This window comes from Dasypus novemcinctus, chromosome X, assembly GCF_030445035.2.
Source record: "Dasypus novemcinctus isolate mDasNov1 chromosome X, mDasNov1.1.hap2, whole genome shotgun sequence".
Classification (NCBI taxonomy): domain Eukaryota; kingdom Metazoa; phylum Chordata; class Mammalia; order Cingulata; family Dasypodidae; genus Dasypus; species Dasypus novemcinctus.
Genome location: NC_080704.1, coordinates 52,524,108 through 52,546,248, shown reverse-complemented (window position 1 = coordinate 52,546,248; position 22,141 = coordinate 52,524,108). Strand labels below are relative to the sequence as shown.

Below are 22,141 nucleotides of genomic sequence, written 5' to 3'. Positions count from 1 at the left end.
GAGGCCTTCCCGCGGTCCGGACCGACACCGCCACCCTCGCTCCCCAGCCCGCAGCCAGCAGCAGGGATCCACCCAGTTCTGTGGCCGTCGAGGAGCTTTTCGATTCCGGTTGATTTTTGTCCCTCTGCACTTGCCGTGGCTCCCTTACCTGCCCCCGGCTCCGGTCCCTGGCCCCAGCACTCGCTCTCCTCTCACGGGAAGGTCGCAGCCTGTGGCCCTGCGGGCAGGCGTGCCGAGATGAAACCCAGCGCCCCCAGCTACCCCATGGCCTCGCTCTACGTGGGGGACTTACATCCCGAAGTGACCGAAGAGATGCTCTCTGAGACGTTCAGCCCGGTTGGGCCTATCCTCTCCATCCCGGTTCTGCAAGGACAGGCTCACACGCGGCTCCTTGGGCTACGCGCCTGTGAACTTCCATCAGCCGGCAGACGCCGAGCGTGGTTTGCACACCATGAATTTTGATGTTATAAAGGGCAAGCCAATATGCATCATGTGGGCTCGGCGTGATCCATCCCTTCGCAAAAGTGGAGTGGGCAACATATTCATTAAAAATTTGGACAAGTCTGTTGATAATAAAGCACTGTATGATACATTTTCTGCTTTTGGTAACATCCTTTCGTGTAAGGTGGTTTGTGATGAAAATGGTTCCAAGGGCTATGGATTTGTACATTTTGAAACATAGGAAGCATCTGAGTTATTGAAAAAAATGAATGGGATGCTTCTAAATGGTCACAAAGTATTTGTTAGACAACTTAAGTCTGGAAAAGAACGAAAAGCAGAACTCGGAGCTAGAGCAAAAGAGTTCACCAATTTTTACATCAAGAATTTTGGAGAAGACATGGATGATGAGCACCTTGAGGATCTCTTTGGCAAGTTTGGACCTGCCTTAAGTGTGGAAGTAATGACTGATGAAAGTGGAAAATCCAAAGGCGTTGGATTTGTGAGCTTTGAAAGGCATGAAGATGCACAGAAAGCTGTGGATGAGATGAATGGAAAGGAGCTCAATGGAAAACAAATTCACGTTGGATGAGCTCAGAAAAAAGTGGAACGACAGACAGAACTTAAGCGCAAATTTGAACAGATGAAGCAAGATAGGATCACCAGATATCAGGGTGTTAACCATTATGTGGAAAATCTTGATGATGGTATTGATGATGAACATCTCCGGAAAGCGTTTTCTCCATTTGGTACAATCACTAGTGCAAAGATTTTGATGAAGGGTAGTCGCAGCAAAGGGTTTAGTTTTGTATGTTTCTCCTCCCCAGAAGAAGCCACTAAAGCAGTTACAGAAATGAATGGTAGAATTGTGGCCACCAAGCCATTGTATGTAGCTTTAGCACAGTGCAAAGGAGAGCACCAGGCTCACCTCACTAACCAGTATATGCAGAGAATGGCAAGTGTAAGAGCTGTACCCAACCCTGTAATCAACCCCTACCAGGCAGCACCTCCTTTAGGTTACTTCATGGCAGCTATTCCACAGATTCAGAACCATGCTGCATACTATCCTCCTAGCCAAATTGCTCAACTAAGACCAAGTCCGCCCTGGACTGCTCAGGGTGCCAGACCTCATCCATTCCAAAATATGCCTGGTGCTATTCGCCCAGCCACTCCTAGACCACCATTTAGTACTATGCAACCAGCTTCTTCACAGGTTCCACGAGTCATGTCAATACAACGTGTTACTAATACATCAACACAGACAATGGATCCACATCCTGCGGCTGCTGCTGCTGCAGCTACTCCTGCTGTCCGTACCATTCCACAGTATAAATATGCAGTGGGAGTTCGCAATCCACAACATCTTAATGCACAGCCACAAGTTACCATGCAGCAGCCTGCTGTTCATGTACTACTTCCATGTTGGCTGGTGTCTGCCTCTACTCAAGAGCAAAAGCAGATGTTGGGTGAATGACTCTTTCCTCTAATTCAAGCCATGCACCCTACTCTGGCTGGCAAAAATCACTGGCATGTTGTTAGAGATTGATAATTCAGAACTTCTTCATATGCTTGAGTCTCCAGAGTCTCTCCGTTCTAAGGTAGATGAAGCTGTAGCTGTACTACAAGCCCACCAAGCTAAAGAGGCTGCCCAGAAAGCAGTTAACAGTGCCACTGGTGTTCCAACTGTTTAAAATTGATCAGAGACCACAAAAAGAAACTTGTCCTTCAATGAAGAAAAATATCTAAACATAGAAAAACTTAAATATTGTGGAAAAAACATTGCAAAATATAAAACAAATTTTTGAAAAAGGAAAGGAAACTTTGAACCTTATGTACCGAGCAAATGCCAGGTCTAGCAAACATAATGCTAGTCCTAGATTACTTATTGATTTTTAAAAAATAGCAAAATATAAAAACAAATTAATGTTTTATAGACCCTGGGAAAAAGGATTTTCAGCAAAGTACAAAAATTTAAAGCATTCCTTTCTTAATTTTGTAGTTCTTTACTGTGGAATAGCTCAGGATGCCACTTCTCTTTTAGATAATGAAATTGATAACTGAGCAAGGAAATGTAATTTGGATTATAAAATTCTTGCTTTAATAAAAATTCCTTAAATAGTGAAAAATATTATTGTCAAGCTGAACAAACTCACAAAACTGAACTAGAGAAACATGGCACAAGACATTTTATGTGGCCCGTTGCCCAATTGTAAAAGAGAGAGAGGGAAGTGAGTGAGTGGGGATGCTGGGAAGAGCACTGTGCCACCCAGCTCAAAATTGCCCCAATGGCAGTTCCACTGATCCTTTTTTAAACCATTGGCTAGGACACAAGGGTCCTGTGAGGAAACAGGAAAAGATACTGCACAGCCTATTCTGCTTTCCAAAATGCTCCACTCTCAATTGCTCTTTTGGGTCATGTAGACCCCTGGTAACATCAACCTATTCCCTGCACCTCTCCTCCAAAGCAGGAGGGGCAACTGTATCAGGTTTCAGGTGGTAAGGGGAGGGATACAGTCAGGGCAGGCAGCAACCTTGAAAGCATGAGCTTAGGTACGCCCACATGCTTGCCCCAATAAGCACATAGGTCAGTGTGGACTGATGTAGGTGAGGGGGCGGGGGCGGGGGCAGGGACATTTCCTTGTCACTTTAGAGCTCATCTACCTTCATATGCATTCATGTGTCTATACTATGCATCTTGTTCAGTACACATCCTGAACACCTGTATTTGGCAGCCCCTACAGTAGCCACTAACAGACACTGACTGGGACCAGACACTCTAATACATATCTGTAATCTTCAACAGTCTGGAATAGATATTATTAAGTTAAGAAGCTTACCTAAGGTCACATGGCTCATAAGGGATGGAGATAAGATTCAATCCTAAACAAGGCAGAAGCTGAGGCTCCAGCTCTTCTCTCTATACTGTGCTGCCTTCCTCTCTAAGTGAGAGGACCACCCCGTTCATTTTGGTATTATAGTAGCCTCCTGGGTGATACTAAACTTTGTGTTTCAAACTCTCACATGTAAGGAAAGTGCTTATAAAGGAATGATAGCTTGTTAGGGCTCAAAGAAAATGACTAAATTTCCAAGTTGTGGGTCCACCATTTAAGATGGGATTAAGAAGAGGAAAATATATACTTTGTAAAAGGAAACACAAATAAATTTACACAAATACAATTATTTATCCTGTTGGTTTGACCCTTTAACCCTGGAAGCTGATGGAAACCAACTCTGAGAATCACCACTCAAACCTTCCCCTAAGGCTTGTCTGACCCCCATGAAGGCTGTGGGGGATGGGTAGCATAGCTTCTCTCCACCTTCCACTTTTCCCACTAGAACTGCAGCCAGCTTTGACCAATTGCTTCAATTTTGCCTGTGTCTGGCTAGTTTATAAATTCAAACTTGGCTTCAAAACTCTGTGGTTCAAGGGCGCCATCTTGAGGCATATTCTATTTCTCTCAGTGCCTCTGAGTTGGGGAAGACATATGAAGCATGACTAGTTTTGCTGCATAGCCCAGGGACTTCTATTTTCTAAATGTTTTCTTCAGTCTTCACAGCAAAAATTCAGGCTATAAAATAATGACATGATTTTGAGCAAACTCAGTGAACTCAGTTTTACAAATGATAGCTTCCCCCACAAATATATTTACATTTTAACAATAATCACAGCATGGGAATTCATTCATTTATTTGTTTATTTGTTTTACAATAAGCTATTTTCTCCCGTTGTGAACAGTTTACAGAAGCCACATTATTAGAATTCTGGGTTCTACAAGAAGGCACAGATGAAATTCACAAAAAGTCCAGAGATATGAGGCCCCATTTAAAGTTTTCTGAGTGACCTTTCATACGATTTTATTTCCGATGGATTGGCCAGAGACCCAGGCCATGATTCAGCCTCCAAGATCTATGTAGGCAGGTTTTATGGCAGCAGGCCCCTGGGTTAACTAAGTGCCACACTGTGCCCCAGCCAACCATGCCCCAGATCCCCAACCTATTAATAAAGCTCTTATCCTACTAGCCAGGTACCCTCCCTGTTTCTGTTTAACTCATGACAGAGAAAGTACAAATCAAACACCAGAAACCTTTCACCCAAAAAATGTTCTTGCCTTTCCAGCTGTGCCAGGGTTTCACCAGACTCCAATTTTACTCTCCTCTGGACATATCATGCATTTTCACACTTCCATATCCTTCTCCATGATGTTTATTCTGAGTGAATTTTCACCACCACACCCCCTCCACAGCCACCAACATCACGGTTTGTTTGGTGAATTATCATCCAATCTTTCAAGGCATTATCTTTCAAGAAACCTCCCAACCACTTACTCAACCTCTATAAGAATAACTCTATGCTTCTTGTGATCTCAGAAGAAATGCCTTCTTATTAATGAGGGGAAATACCATTATCACAATCACTAAATAATATACTTGACTAAAACATCTAGTATGGAAATGCAAGGAAAAATAGCAAAAAAAAATTTAAAAATAAAACCTAAGGTACTGGGTTTTCTTAAGAGTCAAGCTTTCCCCGCTCTTGCCTTCTTTCAGTCTCCAAATAGCTGTCCCACAGGAAGATGATCGCCTCGTAAACAACAATCCTGAATTTTTATAGCTACTTTTTTCTGAATAGGATGAGATACAAGATAGAGAGAGCAACTGAAGGAGTCCTTCCCACCCTTAGTGCCTATTCAGCAATTCCACCTGGATGTCTCCTAGCCTCTTAAACTCAATATGACCAATAGGAAACTCATTATTTTAACCAGGAGTGGGGAAACTATGGCCCTTGGGCCAAATCTTATGGGCCTCTTTTATATAAAGTTTTATTGAAACACAGTTATGCACATTCATTTACATATTATCTTATGGCTGCTTTCACACAATAATGACAAAGTTGCATAGTTACAGCAGAGACCGTATGGCCTGCAAAGTCTAAAATATCTAGCCCTTTACAGAAAATGTGTGCTAGCCCCTAAATTCTTGGCCATCAGGTTGCCCTGCTGACTGTGTGCCTCATTTTAACAGCTGGCACTGCTACCTATCCAGGAACCCAAACATAATCCTACTCTCCTCTCATACTCACCCACATAGCCCTTCAACTGCCAGAGCTATGGTTGCAGTTTCAACCTTACAAATATCTCTAGAACCTTCCCCCTCCCCATTCACTACGCTGGTCTAGGGTAGCATCTTCTTTTACCTAGACTACTGCACAGTCTCCTTTCTTCTCTCCCTGCCACCAGTCTGGAGCAACTGTTCTAAACCATACATCCAATCGTTATTTCTCTAATTAAAACCCTTCAGTAATTTCCCATTGCCTTTGGGAAAAGGTCTAAGCTCCTCAACATGAACTAAAAAAAACCCTTTGTGACCTGGCCCAGCCTTCCTACCCAGCCTCATCTCCAGCAGCATCCCTTGCTCCTCCCCACAGCCATACTTCTGTCACAGCATTTCCTCTCTTCTCCCTTTGAATCAAGTTGTGAATGCTGTTCCTTGATCAGGATTCATCTCCTCCTTCTTCTGCACCCTTCACTTCCACTTCTAACTCCTACTCATCCTTAAATGCTACTTCCTCCAAGAAGCCTTCCTTGACTGCCACAGGAGATTAGGCCTCCCAGCCATACCCTCCCATTGTAGCTTATCATTTCTGTATTGAATCATTTATTGTGATTTATTGCAGACTTTTATTGCCTGGCTCTCCTGCTAGGCTATAAGTTTTTTTATGTTTAAGGGCTATTCATCCTTTTTCTGTCCCATCCACAGTGAACAGCACATGATAGGTATTCAATTCCATAAAAAATGGAGCTTCCTTAGCCAGGACCTCCCCACAAAGCCAGACATCCTCTTCCAACCCTTTCTTACCCTTTGGTAATGTCTATGGCTGGGGTAGTTTCAACGAAGTCATTACTGTTACTGTGTATTTTCTCTCCAATCCTCTCCCCACTCTTCCCTTGCTCTGTTCTGTATCATGGTGGTTTGAACCATGAAAATTATACTACCCAGATTTCAGGTTTCTGGTTGGATTCAACCATGGGAGGCCCTGCCATAAGACTGGAGGAGGATGGGGAAATCAATGCATTTTTCCTGTGTGCTCTTTTTGCCTCTCTCTCTCTCTCTTTCTCTCTCTCTACCCCCTTCTCCCCCCCCCCATCCCTATCCCCCATCCCTATCACTATCCCTATCACTGTTGCTATCCCTGTTGCTATCCCTATCCCTATCCCTATCCCTATCCCTGTTGCTATCCCTATCCCTATCCCTATCACTATCCCTATCTCTATCTCTATCTCTATCTCTATCTCTATCTCTATCTCTATCTCTATCTCTATCTCTATCTCTATCTATCTCTCTCTGCTTTGGTTGGCATGCCCAGCAGTGGCTGTGTCTCTTTCACAGTCCCAGCTATTGCTGGGCAGCCTCTGCCATGATTAAAGTCCTTTAAGGTGATCCTGACACCTGGGCTCTGCTAACACTACCCTTTTCTATTGTTCCTTCTACCTTAGGGGTGGGGATGGTTTTCTGCAGTTGCTAATCTCTGAGTTTTCTCACCTTCTCCAATTTGTGCTTTCCGTTCTTCTAACTTAATCCTTTTAATTTAATCCCCTCTATTAAATCCCTTTAATTAAATTACTTAGCATGAGTTCTTTTTTCTGATTAGACTCTAATTGACATAGTTATTGAAGTTATTGTCTTACATTTAAAATTCTACCTGACATGCATGCATATTGAAGAACATCTATATTAATCACACAATCTTGGAATCAATCGCATTGGACAAAGACTGAAATGTATGTAAAAGGACATACCAGAGAGAGTGTGAAAAAGCCCAGATTTTTGGGCAGGAGGAAGAACTTCAAAAATGGAATTAAGAGAACGCTACATTGTGACATAAAGTTTAAACACCAAAGTTTGTTGTAACTGGCAAGCTCTAATACAAAAGGAGAAATGTGGAAAAGGAACGTGGGTGAAAGAAGGAAGGAGAGAGTGGTATAGAGAATGACTTTTCTGGAAATATCAAATTCTTAAACTGATGACTTCAAGCTGAGGGATAATTTTCAGCTTGGCACTATGAAGCAAGGCCCAGGCAGAAGTGAAAATATCCATCAACTAAACAGCAATTCTCAGCAACTGCAGGAAACTCTGTTCCCACAGAGAATAATGCAGGAGTAATAACCTGCTCCCAAGAACAGTGGGGAAACCATTCATAAGAGCACAGGAGAAAATAAAGCCTGAGAATCAGCTGAATCTTTGAAAGCCAAAAAAAGAAAATCAAAGGATAATAAATTAAAGAAAAAGAAAAATAACGTGCACTTGGGTTTAGAAAATCAAATTATTTGCACTGTGATTTTGAAAATGCTGTTTTTAAAATTCTAATTCATTTAGGCTCTAATAATTTAAAATTATTTTTATTGTAAATATTTAATTAAAGAAGTTGTAGGTTTACAGAAAAGTCATGTAAAAAAATACCATGTTCCTATATATCTTCCTATTGCTGACACTGCATTAGTGTGGTACCTTTGCTACAACTGATGAAACAATATTAAAATATTGCTATTAACTATAGTCCATCATAGCCCTACTAATACATTAACTGTATTTTCCCCATATATTGCCCTATAATTAATACCTTGGAATAGTGTTGTATAATTGTTATAATTCCTCAATGAACATTCTTATATATTTGTACTATTAATCATAGTCTATTGTCCACAAGAAGGTACACTGTGTTATACAGTTGCATGTTTTATCTACTACTTTCCTTCTAGTGATATTAATGACCCAAAACTTCCCCTTTCAAGAACATTCACAAACATATCCAGTGCTATTAATTATACTCATGATTATCTGCTACCATCACCATTAACCACTCTCAAATACTTACAGTAAACCTAAATAGAAATTCTGCACAAAATTAAGCATCAGTTCCCCATTCTCTACCCCTATTCTATCCCCTGTTAACTTATATTCTAGATTCTATGAGTTGTTTATTATAATTAGCTCATGTCACTGAGTTTATACACTATTTGTCCTTTGGTGTCTGGCTTATTTCACTCAACATAATGTCATCAAGGTTCATCCATGTTGTCACATGCATCAGGACTTCATTCCTTTTTACAGTTGAATAATATTCCATCATATGTATGTACCACATTTTGTTTATCCATTCATCTGTTGACAGACACTTGGGTTGCTTCCACCTTTTGGCAGTTGTGAATAATGCCTCTATGAACATCAGTGTGCAAATGTTTGTTCGAGTCCCTGCTTCCAGTTCCTCTGGGTATATACCTAGTAGCAGGATTGAGGGATCATATGGCAATTCTATACTTACCTTCTTGAGGAATAGCCAAAGTGTCTTCCACAGCAGACTACACAATTTTACATTCCCACCAGCAGTGAATGAATGTTCATATTTCTCCACATCTGCTCCAACACTTGTAGTTTTCTGTTTTGTTTTGTTTTTCATAGACAAGGATAATTTCAATCCTGCATTTCCCTGCAGTAGCATCCACTGCTGGCTATATATGGATTGAAACCTCATTTGCCAAGAACTGTGAACATTAAGAATCTTTACATGGAGTCATATGTGTTGACACAGTCACAGACAACTTCCAGCACCAAGAGAATACATACATAACACATACCAAATGGTTTGATAGATTAATTTGCTTCACCAGATAATCCTATTTAGTAAAATTCAGTTACTGCAGAATTTCCTTTTCCTAACTTACACCTTTATAACTTTTTTCCTAGATTTAATTTTTTAAAAACCACTCTTTCATCATTATTGCAATTTGCAGAGCAATAAACAATGGTTTCATGGGTTCCAAACTTCTCCAAGATGTCTATAGCACAATTCTTCTTTTCACTTTGTAGTATCTGACTGCAGACCTCATAAAAGCATAAATTCATTTAATGCACTGATTCGAATTCATTGTAACTGTTTCCCTTATGAGAAAAACATGTTTCAATTATTTCCCAGATTATATATTTGAGTATGGGTATAAAATATTTTTAATTGGTTAGTAAAATTTTATTCACATAATTTATGCCAGAAGAACTCTCAGTCACTCTGAAAGATCTTCCACTCAAAATGGTAATAATGAATGTATAAAATGAGTTTGGGGTCTACCCTCTACTTAACAATATCCAAATATATTTCCAAGTTTTCTTGGAAAAGATTATTTTTAAATATATGCATAATATTTACCATATATGCACCATCATGTCTTTTATTCATCACCTTCATTATATAACTTAGTTTTTTGATATTATGAATAACATTACGATGAACATCTTCACCCATAAGTTTTATGCAAGACTGATTATTTCTTTAGGATAACATAAAAAAGTAGCTTACTATGTCAAATAGTGCAGACAGTTTTATGGCATTTAATATACTTTACCAAATAATCTCCCGAAGAGTTTGAACAACTTCTACCAATAGTATATTAATATGCCCACAAATGGATTTTGTTGCTAACAATGAAGCAAATTTAACCACAAATCTATTAGATTCTCACCATCTGAAATCAAGAAGATGGATATTACAGTAGAAGAAGCCAAATTCAAATTCTTTTTAAAAATTATTCAGCTTTAAAGCAGTAAAATAATCAACAGAAATGTTTCCCACAAAATGCCTACAGTGTTTTCCCAAAAGTTAAAAAGACAAAGAGAAAGAGAAAATGCCAAATGATCAAAACTCTTTATTTGACTATGTTCTACTTCATGCATAAGCACGACTGTCTCCCCTGTTTATAAGACTTTGGCAATAAAAAAACAAGCAGCCTTGTATACAACAGTGAAAATATGCCAAGGACAAGAGTAGTCTACAGTTTCACTGTAGGAGAAATATATATGTTTTTAAAAGGCCTCCCTCCCTTTGACCATATCAACTCTCAGTTCAGATCATTAAATACGGACAAGTTTTCAAAATTACTTCTTTACTTCTCCAAGATCTTCAATTCTGTCATCATCCACCTCTGGCCATTTCTCCTGAATGACATCAATTATGTCATCTGTGAAGTCGCCCTGAATGATGATTTCATCCTCCCCTGTTATTGAGGCACCACAGGAGAATTTTTGAGCAAAAAACCTTTGTGCTTCTTTAAGATCAATTTCAAAAGTTGCAAGGCCACAGACTCTCATTACGTGTTTCTTCTTTGCTCTGGGAATTTTGGCTGTTGTAACCTTTTGTGGTACGGTCTTCTTTTTTTGCTTTATCTGACCCCTTCCACCTCTCTTTTGGTTTTTCTTCTCTTCTTCTTCCCCTGTGGTTCCCTGACCCTCGCTAATTCCAGCTTCTTGTTTGGGTGAATTTTCTACAGTAAGTTTTGCAAACTCATTTGGAAAATTCTTCTCTAACCACTGCCTACATTTAGCAACATCGGGCATATATTCACAGTACTCTGTTGGTAATGAACAGACTCCACAATAAAGGACTCGAAGTGAATAATCAGCATCTAACTTGGCATTGCTCTTCAGGTCTCCTTTGCAATCAGGCCCGCTGGACTCAGAAATGTCAGCAGCCATCTCACAAGCCCAGGCGATCGCAGAGCCTCCGCCGCCTTGGCTACCACCGCTACCGCCAGGTGGAAGCGACACATGCAACTCCTCTTTCCCGGCCAGGGCGGCCTGAGAGCCTGCCTCTTCTGTTTTTTTAAATAGTGGTCATGCTGGTAGATGTGAAATGATATCTCATTGTGGTTTTGATTTGCATTTCCCTAAAAGATACCAATGTTAAGCATCTTTTCATATGCTTTTTAGCCATTTTTATTTCCCCATTGGAAAAATTCCTAGTCAAGTCATTTGCTCATTTTTAAAGTTAGGTTGTGTTTTTATAGTTGAGTTGTAGGGTTTCTTTATATAGTCTTGATATTAAACCTTTATTAGATATGTGGTTTACAAATATTTTCTCCTGTTGAGCAGGTTGCCTTTTCACTTTTGTGACAAAGTCCTTTGAAGCACAAAAGTTTCTGATTTTGAGGGGGTCCCATTTATCTATTTTTTTTCCTTTTGCTGCTTGTGCTTTGGGTGCAAAGTGTAAGAAATCACTGCCTACCACAAGAACTTGAACATGCTTCCCTACATTTTCTTCTAAGAGTTGTATGATCCTGGTTCTTATATTGAGGTCTTTGATCCATTTTGAGTTAATTTTTTATAAGGTGTGAGATAGGGGTCCTCTTCCATCCTTTTGTATATGGATATCCAGTTCTCCCACCACCATTTGTTGAAGAGACTGTTTTGTCCCAGTTGAGTGAATTTATCCAAAATCAATTTGCCATAGATGTGAGGATCTGTTTCTCAACACTCAATTCTAATCCATTGGTCAACATATTTGTCTTTATGACAGTACCACGCTGTTTTGAACACTATAGCTTTGCAATATGCTTTAAAGTCAAGAAGTGAGAGTCCTCTAACTTTGTTCTTTTTCAAGTTATTTTTGGCAGTTCGGGACCACTTACCCTTTCGAAAAATTTCATAATTGGCTTTTCCATTTCTGAAAAGTAGGCTGTTGAAATTTTGATTGGGATTGCATTGGCTCTCTAAATCTATTTACGTAGAATTGACATCTTAACTATATTTAGTCTTTCAGTCCATGAACACAGAATGTCCTTCAATTAATTTAGGTCCTCTTTGTTTTCTTCTGGCAATGTTTTATAGGTTTCTATTTAGAAGTGCTTTACATCCTTGCTTAAATCTATTCCTAGCTATCAGATTCTTTTAATTGCTATTGTAAATGGAATTTTTTTCTGATTTCTTCCTCAGATTGCTGAATACTAGTGTATATAAACACTACTGATTTCTGCATGTTGATCTTGAATCCCACCACTTAGCTGAACTTGTTTTTAGCTCTAATAGCTTTGTTGTAGATTTTTCAGGACTTCCTATATATAGGATCATGTCGTCTGCAAATAGTGAAAATTTTACTTCTTCCTTTCCAATTTGGATGCCTTTTATTTCTTTTTTTTACCTAACTGCTCTAGCTAGAACTTCTAGCACAATGTTGAATAAGTAATCAGATAAATGTAAATTAAAATCACAAAAACTACAACTACACACCCTCCAAAATGACCAAAATAAAAAAGTATGAAAACACTAAGTGTTGGAGAGGATGTAAAAGAACTGAACCCCTCACACATCGGGAACAGTAGGGTAAACTGGCACAAACATTTTAAAAAACAATTTAGTATTACATAATAACACTTGAAGAGATGGGTAGCCAATGACCCAGTAATTCTACTCCTAGATTTATAACCTAGAGAAACTCATGCACACGTATATCAGGGCACATGTGGGGGAAAAAATGTTTATATCACCCTTGCTTGTGATTGTCCAGAACTACAAACAATCCAAATGTCCATCAACAGTAGAATGAATAAGCAAAATGACAAGTGATAGCCACATGCAAAACCATGGGTCAATCTCATAATCATGTTGATTGAAAGACTCAAGACTCAAAAGAATATATTATGTACCATATAATTCTGTATAAAGTTGAAAAACACAAAACTAAACTATAAGATTTGACAATATATACTTAGTCAGTAAAATTACTTTTAAAAAAAGGCAAGAAAGTGATTTCCATAAAAGTCAGGATAATAGAGAGAGGGTGAACACATGGGAGCTAGTGGTGCTGGCAACGTTCTATTCTTTAATGTGGCTTTTGGTAACATAGCTGTTCACTTTTTAATAGCTTGTTATATTGAACATTTACATTCCATAACTTTTCTTTGAGTTCATACCACAATAATTTAAATTTAAATAATTTAAAGCATACATGCACCCACCCACCCACCACACAATCCAATTTGCAATATAAAGGTATGAAATCTACTCGAAAGGATACAAATCAGCCTGACAGTAGTGGTGACCTCTGGGTGGGGAAGGAAAAGGACAGGGTTCAGGATTTGGGGAGGGAATTGTCAAATGGGACTTTGACTTAATCTATAAGGTTCTTCATTTTGAAAGTATATTATTCATGTATACTTATGTAACTAAAGGTAAATTTTAAAGAAGTATGAAAACAACAAAAAATAAAAATGAAAAGTATGTTTTATTTTAAAATTGTGTATACACAAAACACACAAAAGCATAGATAAATCTGGAGGAAAACATACCAAAATATTGACTTTGTTTATCTCTGGGTCATGGGACTGTGGACTGTTTTGTCTTTTCTTTGTGTTTTTCCTGTATTTTCAAAATATTTTCTAATAAATAGATACATATTTAAGCTAAGAAAAAATTACAAGAATGAATAAGAAAAATATATCTTCCCCCATAGAAAATAGGTAAAGCAAAAGAACAGATATTTCACAAAGGTAGAACTTCAAATGGCCATCATAATGTGAAAAAAATCCATTCCATACAAGGAAAGTGAATTAAAACAATAATATAATTTTTAATCTGGACAGGAAGAAATTACAAATACTGAGATTATCCACTGTTTTCTAAGGTATAGGAACAATTTCATATGCTTCTTGATAGAAGTATAAATGGAAGCAGCCTTTTTGGAGGTTGTAGAGCAATAAGCATTAAGAGACTTCAAAATATCCATATCTTTTGACCCAGTAATTCTACTTTTAGGAAATTATCCTAACTCAATATTCAAAGATATCCAAAATTGTTTACAACTAAGAACGCTTTTAGTAATATTCTAAGAATGCACTTAGTAATATTTTTCAAAATAAAGATTTATTTATTTATTTCTCCCCCCTCCTACCATTTTCTGCTCAGTGTGTCTATTTGCTGTGTTTTCTTCTGTGTCTGCTTGTATTCTCATTAAGTGGCTCTGGAGACTTCCAGAGTGGGAGAGAGGCAATCATTCTCTTGCACCACCTCAGCAACGTGGTTTTGCTAAGTCTCCTATTGTCTCTCCTCTGTGTCTCTTTTTGTTGCATCATCTTGCTACGTCAGCTCTCCACATTGGCCGGCACTCCTGTGCAGGGTGGCACTCCTGTGTAGGATGGCACTTTGTGTGGGCTTGCATTCCTCATGGGCCAGCATTCCGCATGGGCCAGCTCACCACGTGGACCAGCTTGTCTTCACCAGGAGGCCATGGATATTGAACCCTGGACCTCCTATATGGTAGACGGGAGCCCAATTGCTTGAGCTACATCCACTTCCCAGTAATATTTTTAATACTAAATATTTGTGAGTAGCATGAATATACAAATAGAAGATTGGTAAAAAGAAACACACACACTATGCCACATAATGTTATTTAAATTACCCATCATTTTATGCAAACATTTAATTATATGGGAAAATTCTAAGGATATGATATGCTGTAAATAAAACAGGACATGCAATAGTATCTCCAATTTGTTTCCAGTTCTGTAAAAATAATAAAATTAAAAGAGTGTATGTTTATGAGTGTAAGTAAATGAATGTATATGCAGAAAAAAGTGAAGAATGAAATATAATGCAATATTAAAAGGAGTTTTCAGTGGGTTATTTTTCCTTTTGTCTTTCTGCTTTCCAAAATCTCTAGATTCTCTTCAATGAACCCATTTGATAATATTGAAACACTTATTTTAGATGTTTAAAACTTTGTCAAAAAATTAGACAGTGATGCAATGATCTGATGATTTCTTATATAAAAATTACCTCTGACATGCTAAGTACTTTCATGCCTCTCTCCCACCAACTATGTAATTTACTCTGATCTCACCCAGAGCCTCTTCCTTGCACTGTAAATCTTGCATTGGCCTTTAGCCAAAAGCAATAAAACCTGACCTGGCCTGATCTGAAAGTTCAGTCAGTGGTGACACCAGGAATTTATATCTTTGTTCTGATAAATGCTCTCTTTCCTTTCTACCACAATCCTGTTTTGCTGAACTGATGTCTACATTACCAAATTATGTTGCGCATCAGGGACTAATGGGCAAACTATTAAGGATATCTATTGATCTCAACATGCCATGCCTGTTAACATTAGCATATTATGAAAAAATATATAGTATAAATAAAAACTTCATATAAATGAAATGCCAGTCTTCATAAATATTAGAAGAAGCAGACCTTGTACGGGTGAGCATACTTCTACATGTCATTACTCATTCCTTTCCCATGGGACTCAAAAACTGAGTTAATCAAGTATAGGTCAGAAAGAGGTCACCCGACACTGGTGGCCTGTGAATAGTGGTAGAAAATTAGAAATAATAAACACCTGGGGGTATCTCTCATATTTTGCATATTAGTGAACAACAGGAACTGTAAAAACAGAATTCATCTCCTATTTTCAATACTGACTCCTGACCATGTTTAATACAGCATCAAGTATTAACTAAAATTACCATGCACCACTCATTCACAGATATTTATTGCACATCCAGTAGCACCAGGCACTGTTCTAGGAACTTGGGAAAAATTAGTGAACAAAAAGAAGACTACATGAAGACTACGTTCTAGTCAAGGGAGAAAGGCTATAAGCAAAAAATACAGAAAAATTAGTAAATGATATAGTTTATTAGACCGTGATTAGTGCTGTGAAAAATGAAGCAGAGAAGGGTGGGGCACAGTTCGCAAGTAGAACGTGTGTTAAGGTTAAGACTTATTGAGGCTCAGGCTGGCAAGATGGTGGCTGCGTGAACTTGCCTGGTAGTGTCTCTGCAGGGGGCGGCTGGGCAGCGTTGAAGGCTCTTTAGGACCGCGCTGTTTCGGGGATTTTTGCTGGTTGGAAGGTGTCTGGACGTCAATTCAGTGGGAAGGTAACAGAGAGGATACGTCTATAATATATAAACGGAGATCCCAGCTGGGCGCGGGAAGTTCCCTCCTTGAGTGGGCGGAGCCGCGGTAGCGGGCGCTCTTGCAGCTCCAGAGCCGCGGTGGCCAGGGTTTTTGTTTTTTTTTTCCTTTTTCTGGAGGCTTTGCGGTGCTGAGAAATTCGCGGATACTGTGCTGGCTGGTGGGGGATTGTTGGGACAAGACTCCTTGGCGGATTGATTTGGGGAGACAGACGGTGTTTTCTTGTGAAGCGGGGGACGTTTTAGTCGCCGGACAGGGGGGGAAGCGCTTCCGCCTGGAGCCCCATCCCCACAGGTCCGGCTGCCAATCTGCAACGGAATTGGATTTTGAGCAATAAGGGGACACAATTGGGAGACTGTTGTAGGGTGCAGTGAGGGAGGAGGACACGTCTGGAAGCTGATTGGGGAGTATTTTGCGAAGTTTGGGATTTCGGATCTTAGAGTTTGTTTTCCGCGTTTCCAGCTGAAGCCCACCCCACCCGGTGGGGCTTGGGATCTGGGTCATTGAACTGGCCATGGTGTAGAGGCGCCCTCAAGTGGCCGTTGCGTGGGAGCACAGGGAGCGAGCTGTCCAAAGGCTGATACCCTGAGGAGTAGGTGAATTTCAGGGATTAGACATTCAATTTAGAATTCACGGATCTGGCTTCCCCCACGGGGCTGGCACCCATCTACGGGGATCCCTGAGGGCTGTGTTGCACTGCGGGGCTCCTAAGCTTTCCGTGGACCAGATTTGAGGTTCCCAGGTCTGGGTCCCCTGGACTCTGGCGGTCCACACCCCAGACTCACACCTCTTGAATCTTCAGTGTCTCAGACTTTCCACCCCTGAATCCATCACGCTCTGGGGTCTACCTGGGATCCTTGAGTGCTTTGGACCTTAACGTTTGTGTTTTATCTATATTGGTTCATATTGTTTTGTTTTTATTTTCACTTTATCTTATTTTTTACTCTTTTTGACACCCTGATTGCTAATATTGCATTATCCCCTAGTCTTTTCTCCTAGCGTGTCCCCCAAAGTCCTTTTTTTTTTAATATACAGTTATTTAGGGGTTTTTTTGGTTGTTGTTTTAGATAGTGTTGCAAATGTGACACGTGTATACCTGTATCACTCTTCCCCCTATCTGTTCCCCACCGTTTGCTTATCCTCTTTTTCTTTCTTCCTTTCTTCTTGTCTTTCTTTTTTTCTTTATTATAATTAGTTTTTTTTTCGGTTTTCTCTTTCCCTCTTGTCCCTCATTTTCCACTTATTTTATTTTAATTCAAGTACACAATAGGTGCTACAGGGAACACCTCACATTTGCTGGGTTTTCCCATCCTCCACTGCCTCATTTCTGTGTGAACTGATTTAGGTTACCTACACTATCCCCCTTCCCCTGCATCTTGATATCCACTATCATCTACTGTCTCTACTATATTCCAACCCCCACCTCCTATTCTTTGATCCACAAAGTGTCTAACTCTTAATTTCTAATACCTTTGCTCTGTTTTCTGTCTGTTATCCACTCTTGAAACTATTACCTTTCTTTTCTTTTTCCCTCTCTCATGAAAACAATAGCTTTGTAGTTCATACCATATTCCGCCCATATTCAGTCATCTACTTCATAAAAGGTACTCTACCTACAGCTATAACTCTGTACAATCTACATGAATCTAACCTCCATCCTCCCAGATCTCATATTCTTGCTTTGTTAACATACATTACTAATACTACTTTACACTTTTCCCTTGCTGACACAATTGCCTTTCCCCAACACTAATACTTTCTTCTAAAGTGAACTTAACCAACAACAAGTAACTTGAATAAGAAAAAAGTGACAAAGAGAAGATATAACACCTATGCAAAAATAACAACTAATTAACCTCCAAAAGCAGACAAAGAAGCTAAGGAACTGATTAAATTCGTCAAAATAAAGAGATGACCAGAAAGCAACAAAAATCTACAAACCAAACCAATAATCAGGAAAACATGACTGAATCCAATCAACAAACCAATAATCACGAAGGGGAGCAAAACTTGGCACAAGCAATGAAAGAACTCAGAACATTTATCACCGACAAATTTGATGCAGTAATGAAAGAGGTTAACAACATGAAGACATCACTTGGAGGGGAAATTGCAGACATACGCAAAAACATAACAGATATGATGGGAATGAACACCACAGTTCAAGAAATCAAAAATACACTTGCAGCAAATATCAGCAGACTAGAAGAGACAGAGCAGAGAATTAGTGATGTGGAAGACAGTACATCAGAAATCAAACAGATAGTAGAAGGGGTCAATAAGAAGATAGAAAAAATCCAATTAGGATTTAGGGACCTGAATGACAATGCAAAACGCTCAAACATACTTATTATAGGCATTCCAGAAGGTGAAGAAAAGGGAAAGGGGTCAGAAGGAGTGTTGCAGGAAATAATGGCTGAAAACTTCCCAAATCTACTGAAAGAGACAGATGTACATATCCAAGAAGCACAACGCACTCCACAAGTCATAAACCCCAACAGGCCCACCCCAAGACATATACTTATCAAATTATCCAAAGCTCAAGACAAAGAGAAAATCCTAAAAGCAGCAAGAGAAAAGAAAACCATCACATACAAGGGAAGCTCAATTAGATTAAGTGCTGATTTCTCTTCTGAAACCATGGAGGCAAGAAGACAGTGGTATGATATAGTCAAGGTACTAAAGGAAAAAAACTTCCAACCAAGAATACTCTATCCAGCTAAACTAGCATTCAAACATGAAGGAGAGTTCAAAATATTCACAGACAAACAGAAACTGAAAGAGTATACCAACAAGAAACCTCCCCTTCAAGAAATTCTAAAGGGAGTTCTGCAGGAAGAAAGGAAAAAACAGGAAAGGCAAAGTTGGAGGAGAGTATAAGACCAACAACAACAACAAAAAAGACAAAAAAATATATACAAACAAAATATGACAAACACAAATCCAATCAAAATATGGCTAACACAAATAATTCCTTGATAGTAATAACACTGAATGTCAACGGATTAAACTCACCTATCAAAAGATTCAGACTGGGACATTGGATAAGGAAATATGACCCATCCATATGCTGTCTACAAGAGACACATCTTAGACCCAGAGACGCATGGAGATTGAAAGTGAATGGCTGGAAAACAATCATACAAGCTAACAATAACCAAAAAAAGGCAGGAGTAGCTATATTAATATCAGACAAAATAGACTTTAAATGTGAAACAATTGTGAGAGACAAAGAAGGATACTACATTTTAGTGAAAGGGAAAATCTGTCAAGAAGATCGAACAATCATAAATATCTATGCCCCTAACAAGGGTGCCTCTAAATACGTCAGGCAAACGCTGGAAAAACTAAGTGAAAGAATAGATACATCTACACTTATAGTGGGGGATTTTAATACACCACTATCAACTCTGGACAGAACATCTCAAAAGAGAATCACCAAAGAAACAAAACATCTGAATAGTATATTAGAGGAGCTCGATCTAATAGACATATATAGATCGCTACACCCAAACACAGCAGGATATACATTTTTCTCAAGCGCACATGGATCATTCTCCAAGATAGATCATATGCTAGGCCACAAAGAAAGGCTGAACGAATTCAGAAAGATTGAAATCATACAAAACATTATCTCTGACCACAGTGGAGTCAAGCTGGAGATTTGCAAGGGACAGAAGCCCAGATTTCACACCACGATTTGGAAATTAAACAGCACACTCTTAGAAAAACAGTGGGTCAAAGAGGAAATCTCAAAAGAAATCAATGACTACCTTGAAACAAATGATAATGATAACACAACATACCAAAATTTATGGGATGCAGCAAAAGCAGTACTGAGAGGGAAGTTTATAGCCATAAATTCATATATCAAAAAAGAAGAAAGAGCAAAAATTGAAGAACTAACTGCACATTTGAAGGAATTAGAAAAACAACAACAAAGTAGCCCAACAGGAAGAAGAAGGAAGGAAATAACAAAGATAAGAGCAGAACTAAATGAAATAGAAAATAAGAAAGCACTTGAAAAGATAAACAAGACCAAGAGCTGGTTCTTTGAGAAGATCAACAAAATTGACAAACCTTTAGCGAGACTAACAAAGAAAAAAAAAGAGAAGATGCAAATACACAAAATAAGAAATGAGAAAGGCGATATCACCACTGACCCCACAGAAATAAAGACTATCATAAGAGGATACTTTGAAAAACTATATTCCAACAAAAATGACAATTTAGAGGAAATGGACAAATTCCTAGAAACACATAAGCAGCCCATATAGATGAAAGATGAAATTGATGATCTTAACAAACCAATCACAAGCAGAGAGATAGAATTGGTTATCAAAAATCTCCCAACTAAGAAGAGCCCAGGGCCAGATGGCTTCACAGGTGAATTCTACAAAACATTCCGGAAAGAACTGACACCAATCCTGCTGAAACTATTCCAAAACATTGAAACGGAAAGAACATTACCCAATTCCTTCTATGATGCCAACATTACCCTAGTACCAAAGCCAAACAAAGACATCACAAGAAAGGAAAATTACAGACCAGTTTCTCTAATGAACCTAGACGCAAAAATACTTAACAAAATACTTGCTAATCATATTCAACAACACATTAAACGTATTATACACCACGACCAAGTGGGATTCATCCCAGGTATGCAAGGATGGTTCAACATAAGAAAATCAATCAACGTAATACACCATATAAACAGATTGAAGGAAAAAAATCACATGATTATATCTATTGATGCAGAAAAAGCATTTGACAAAATACAGCACCCTTTCTTGATAAAAACACTCCAAAAGATTGGAATACAAGGGAATTTTTTGAACATGATAAAGAGTATATATGAAAAACCTAAAGCCAATATTGTTTACAATGGAGAAATCCTAGACTCCTTCCCTCGAAACTCAGGAACAAGACAAGGATGCCCACTGTCTCCGCTTCTATTTAATATTGTCTTAGAAGTACTTGCACGAGCACTGAGGCAAGAACCAGAAATAAAAGGCATTCAAATTGGAAAGGAAGAAGTCAAAATTTCATTATTTGCAGATGACATGATCCTATACAGAGAAAACCCTGAGAGATCTACAACGAAGATTCTAGAACTCATAAATGAGTTTAGTAAAGTTGCAGGATATAAGATCAATGTGCAAAAATCAGTAGCATTTCTGTACACCAATAATGAGCAAGATCAGGAGGAAATCAAGAAACAAATACCATTCACAATAGTAAATAAAAAAATCAAATACTTAGGAATAAATTTAACTAAAGAGGTAAAGAACTTATACAATGAGAATTATACAAGATTGTTCAAGGAAATCAAAGAAGACCTAAATAAATGGAAGACTATTCCTTGTTCATGGATAGGAAGACTGAACATTATTAAGATGTCTATCCTACCAAAACTGATCTACACATTCAATGCAATCCCAATAAAAATCAACGCAGCCTTCTTTAAGGAACTAGAAAAACTAACTATGAAATTTATTTGGAAAGGAAAGAGACCCCGAATAGCCAAAGACATACTGAAAAAGAAAAACGAAATTGGAGGAATCACACTACCTGACTTCAAAACATACTATAAAGCTACGGTGGTGAAAACAGCATGGTATTGGCATAAGGAGAGACACATAGACCAATGGAATCGAATTGAAAGCTCTGATATAGAACCTCACATATACAGCCACATAATATTCGATAAAGCCACCAAACCCTCTCAATTGGGAGAGAGTGGCCTATTCAACAAATGGTGTCTGGAGAACTGGATAGCCATATGTAGAAGAATGAAAGAAGATTACCATCTCACACCTTATACAAAGATCAACTCAAGATGGATCAAAGACCTAAATATAAGAGCCAAGACCATTAAAACCTTAGAAAGCAGTGTGGGGAAACATCTACAGGACCTTGTAATAGGAAATGGATTTATGAATATCTCACCAAAAGCACGAGCAGC

The 22,141-nt window shown here is 38.7% G+C and overlaps 2 pseudogenes; one reads left to right on the top strand and one right to left on the bottom strand.

Annotated features, from left to right (window-relative positions):
- The first annotated feature begins 237 nt into the window (after positions 1-237).
- On the top strand, positions 238-2,215 carry LOC101437826 (polyadenylate-binding protein 1 pseudogene; annotated as a pseudogene).
- An 8,088-nt stretch (positions 2,216-10,303) lies between these two features.
- On the bottom strand, positions 10,304-11,018 carry LOC101438265 (density-regulated protein pseudogene; annotated as a pseudogene).
- Positions 11,019-22,141: the final 11,123 nt, after the last annotated feature.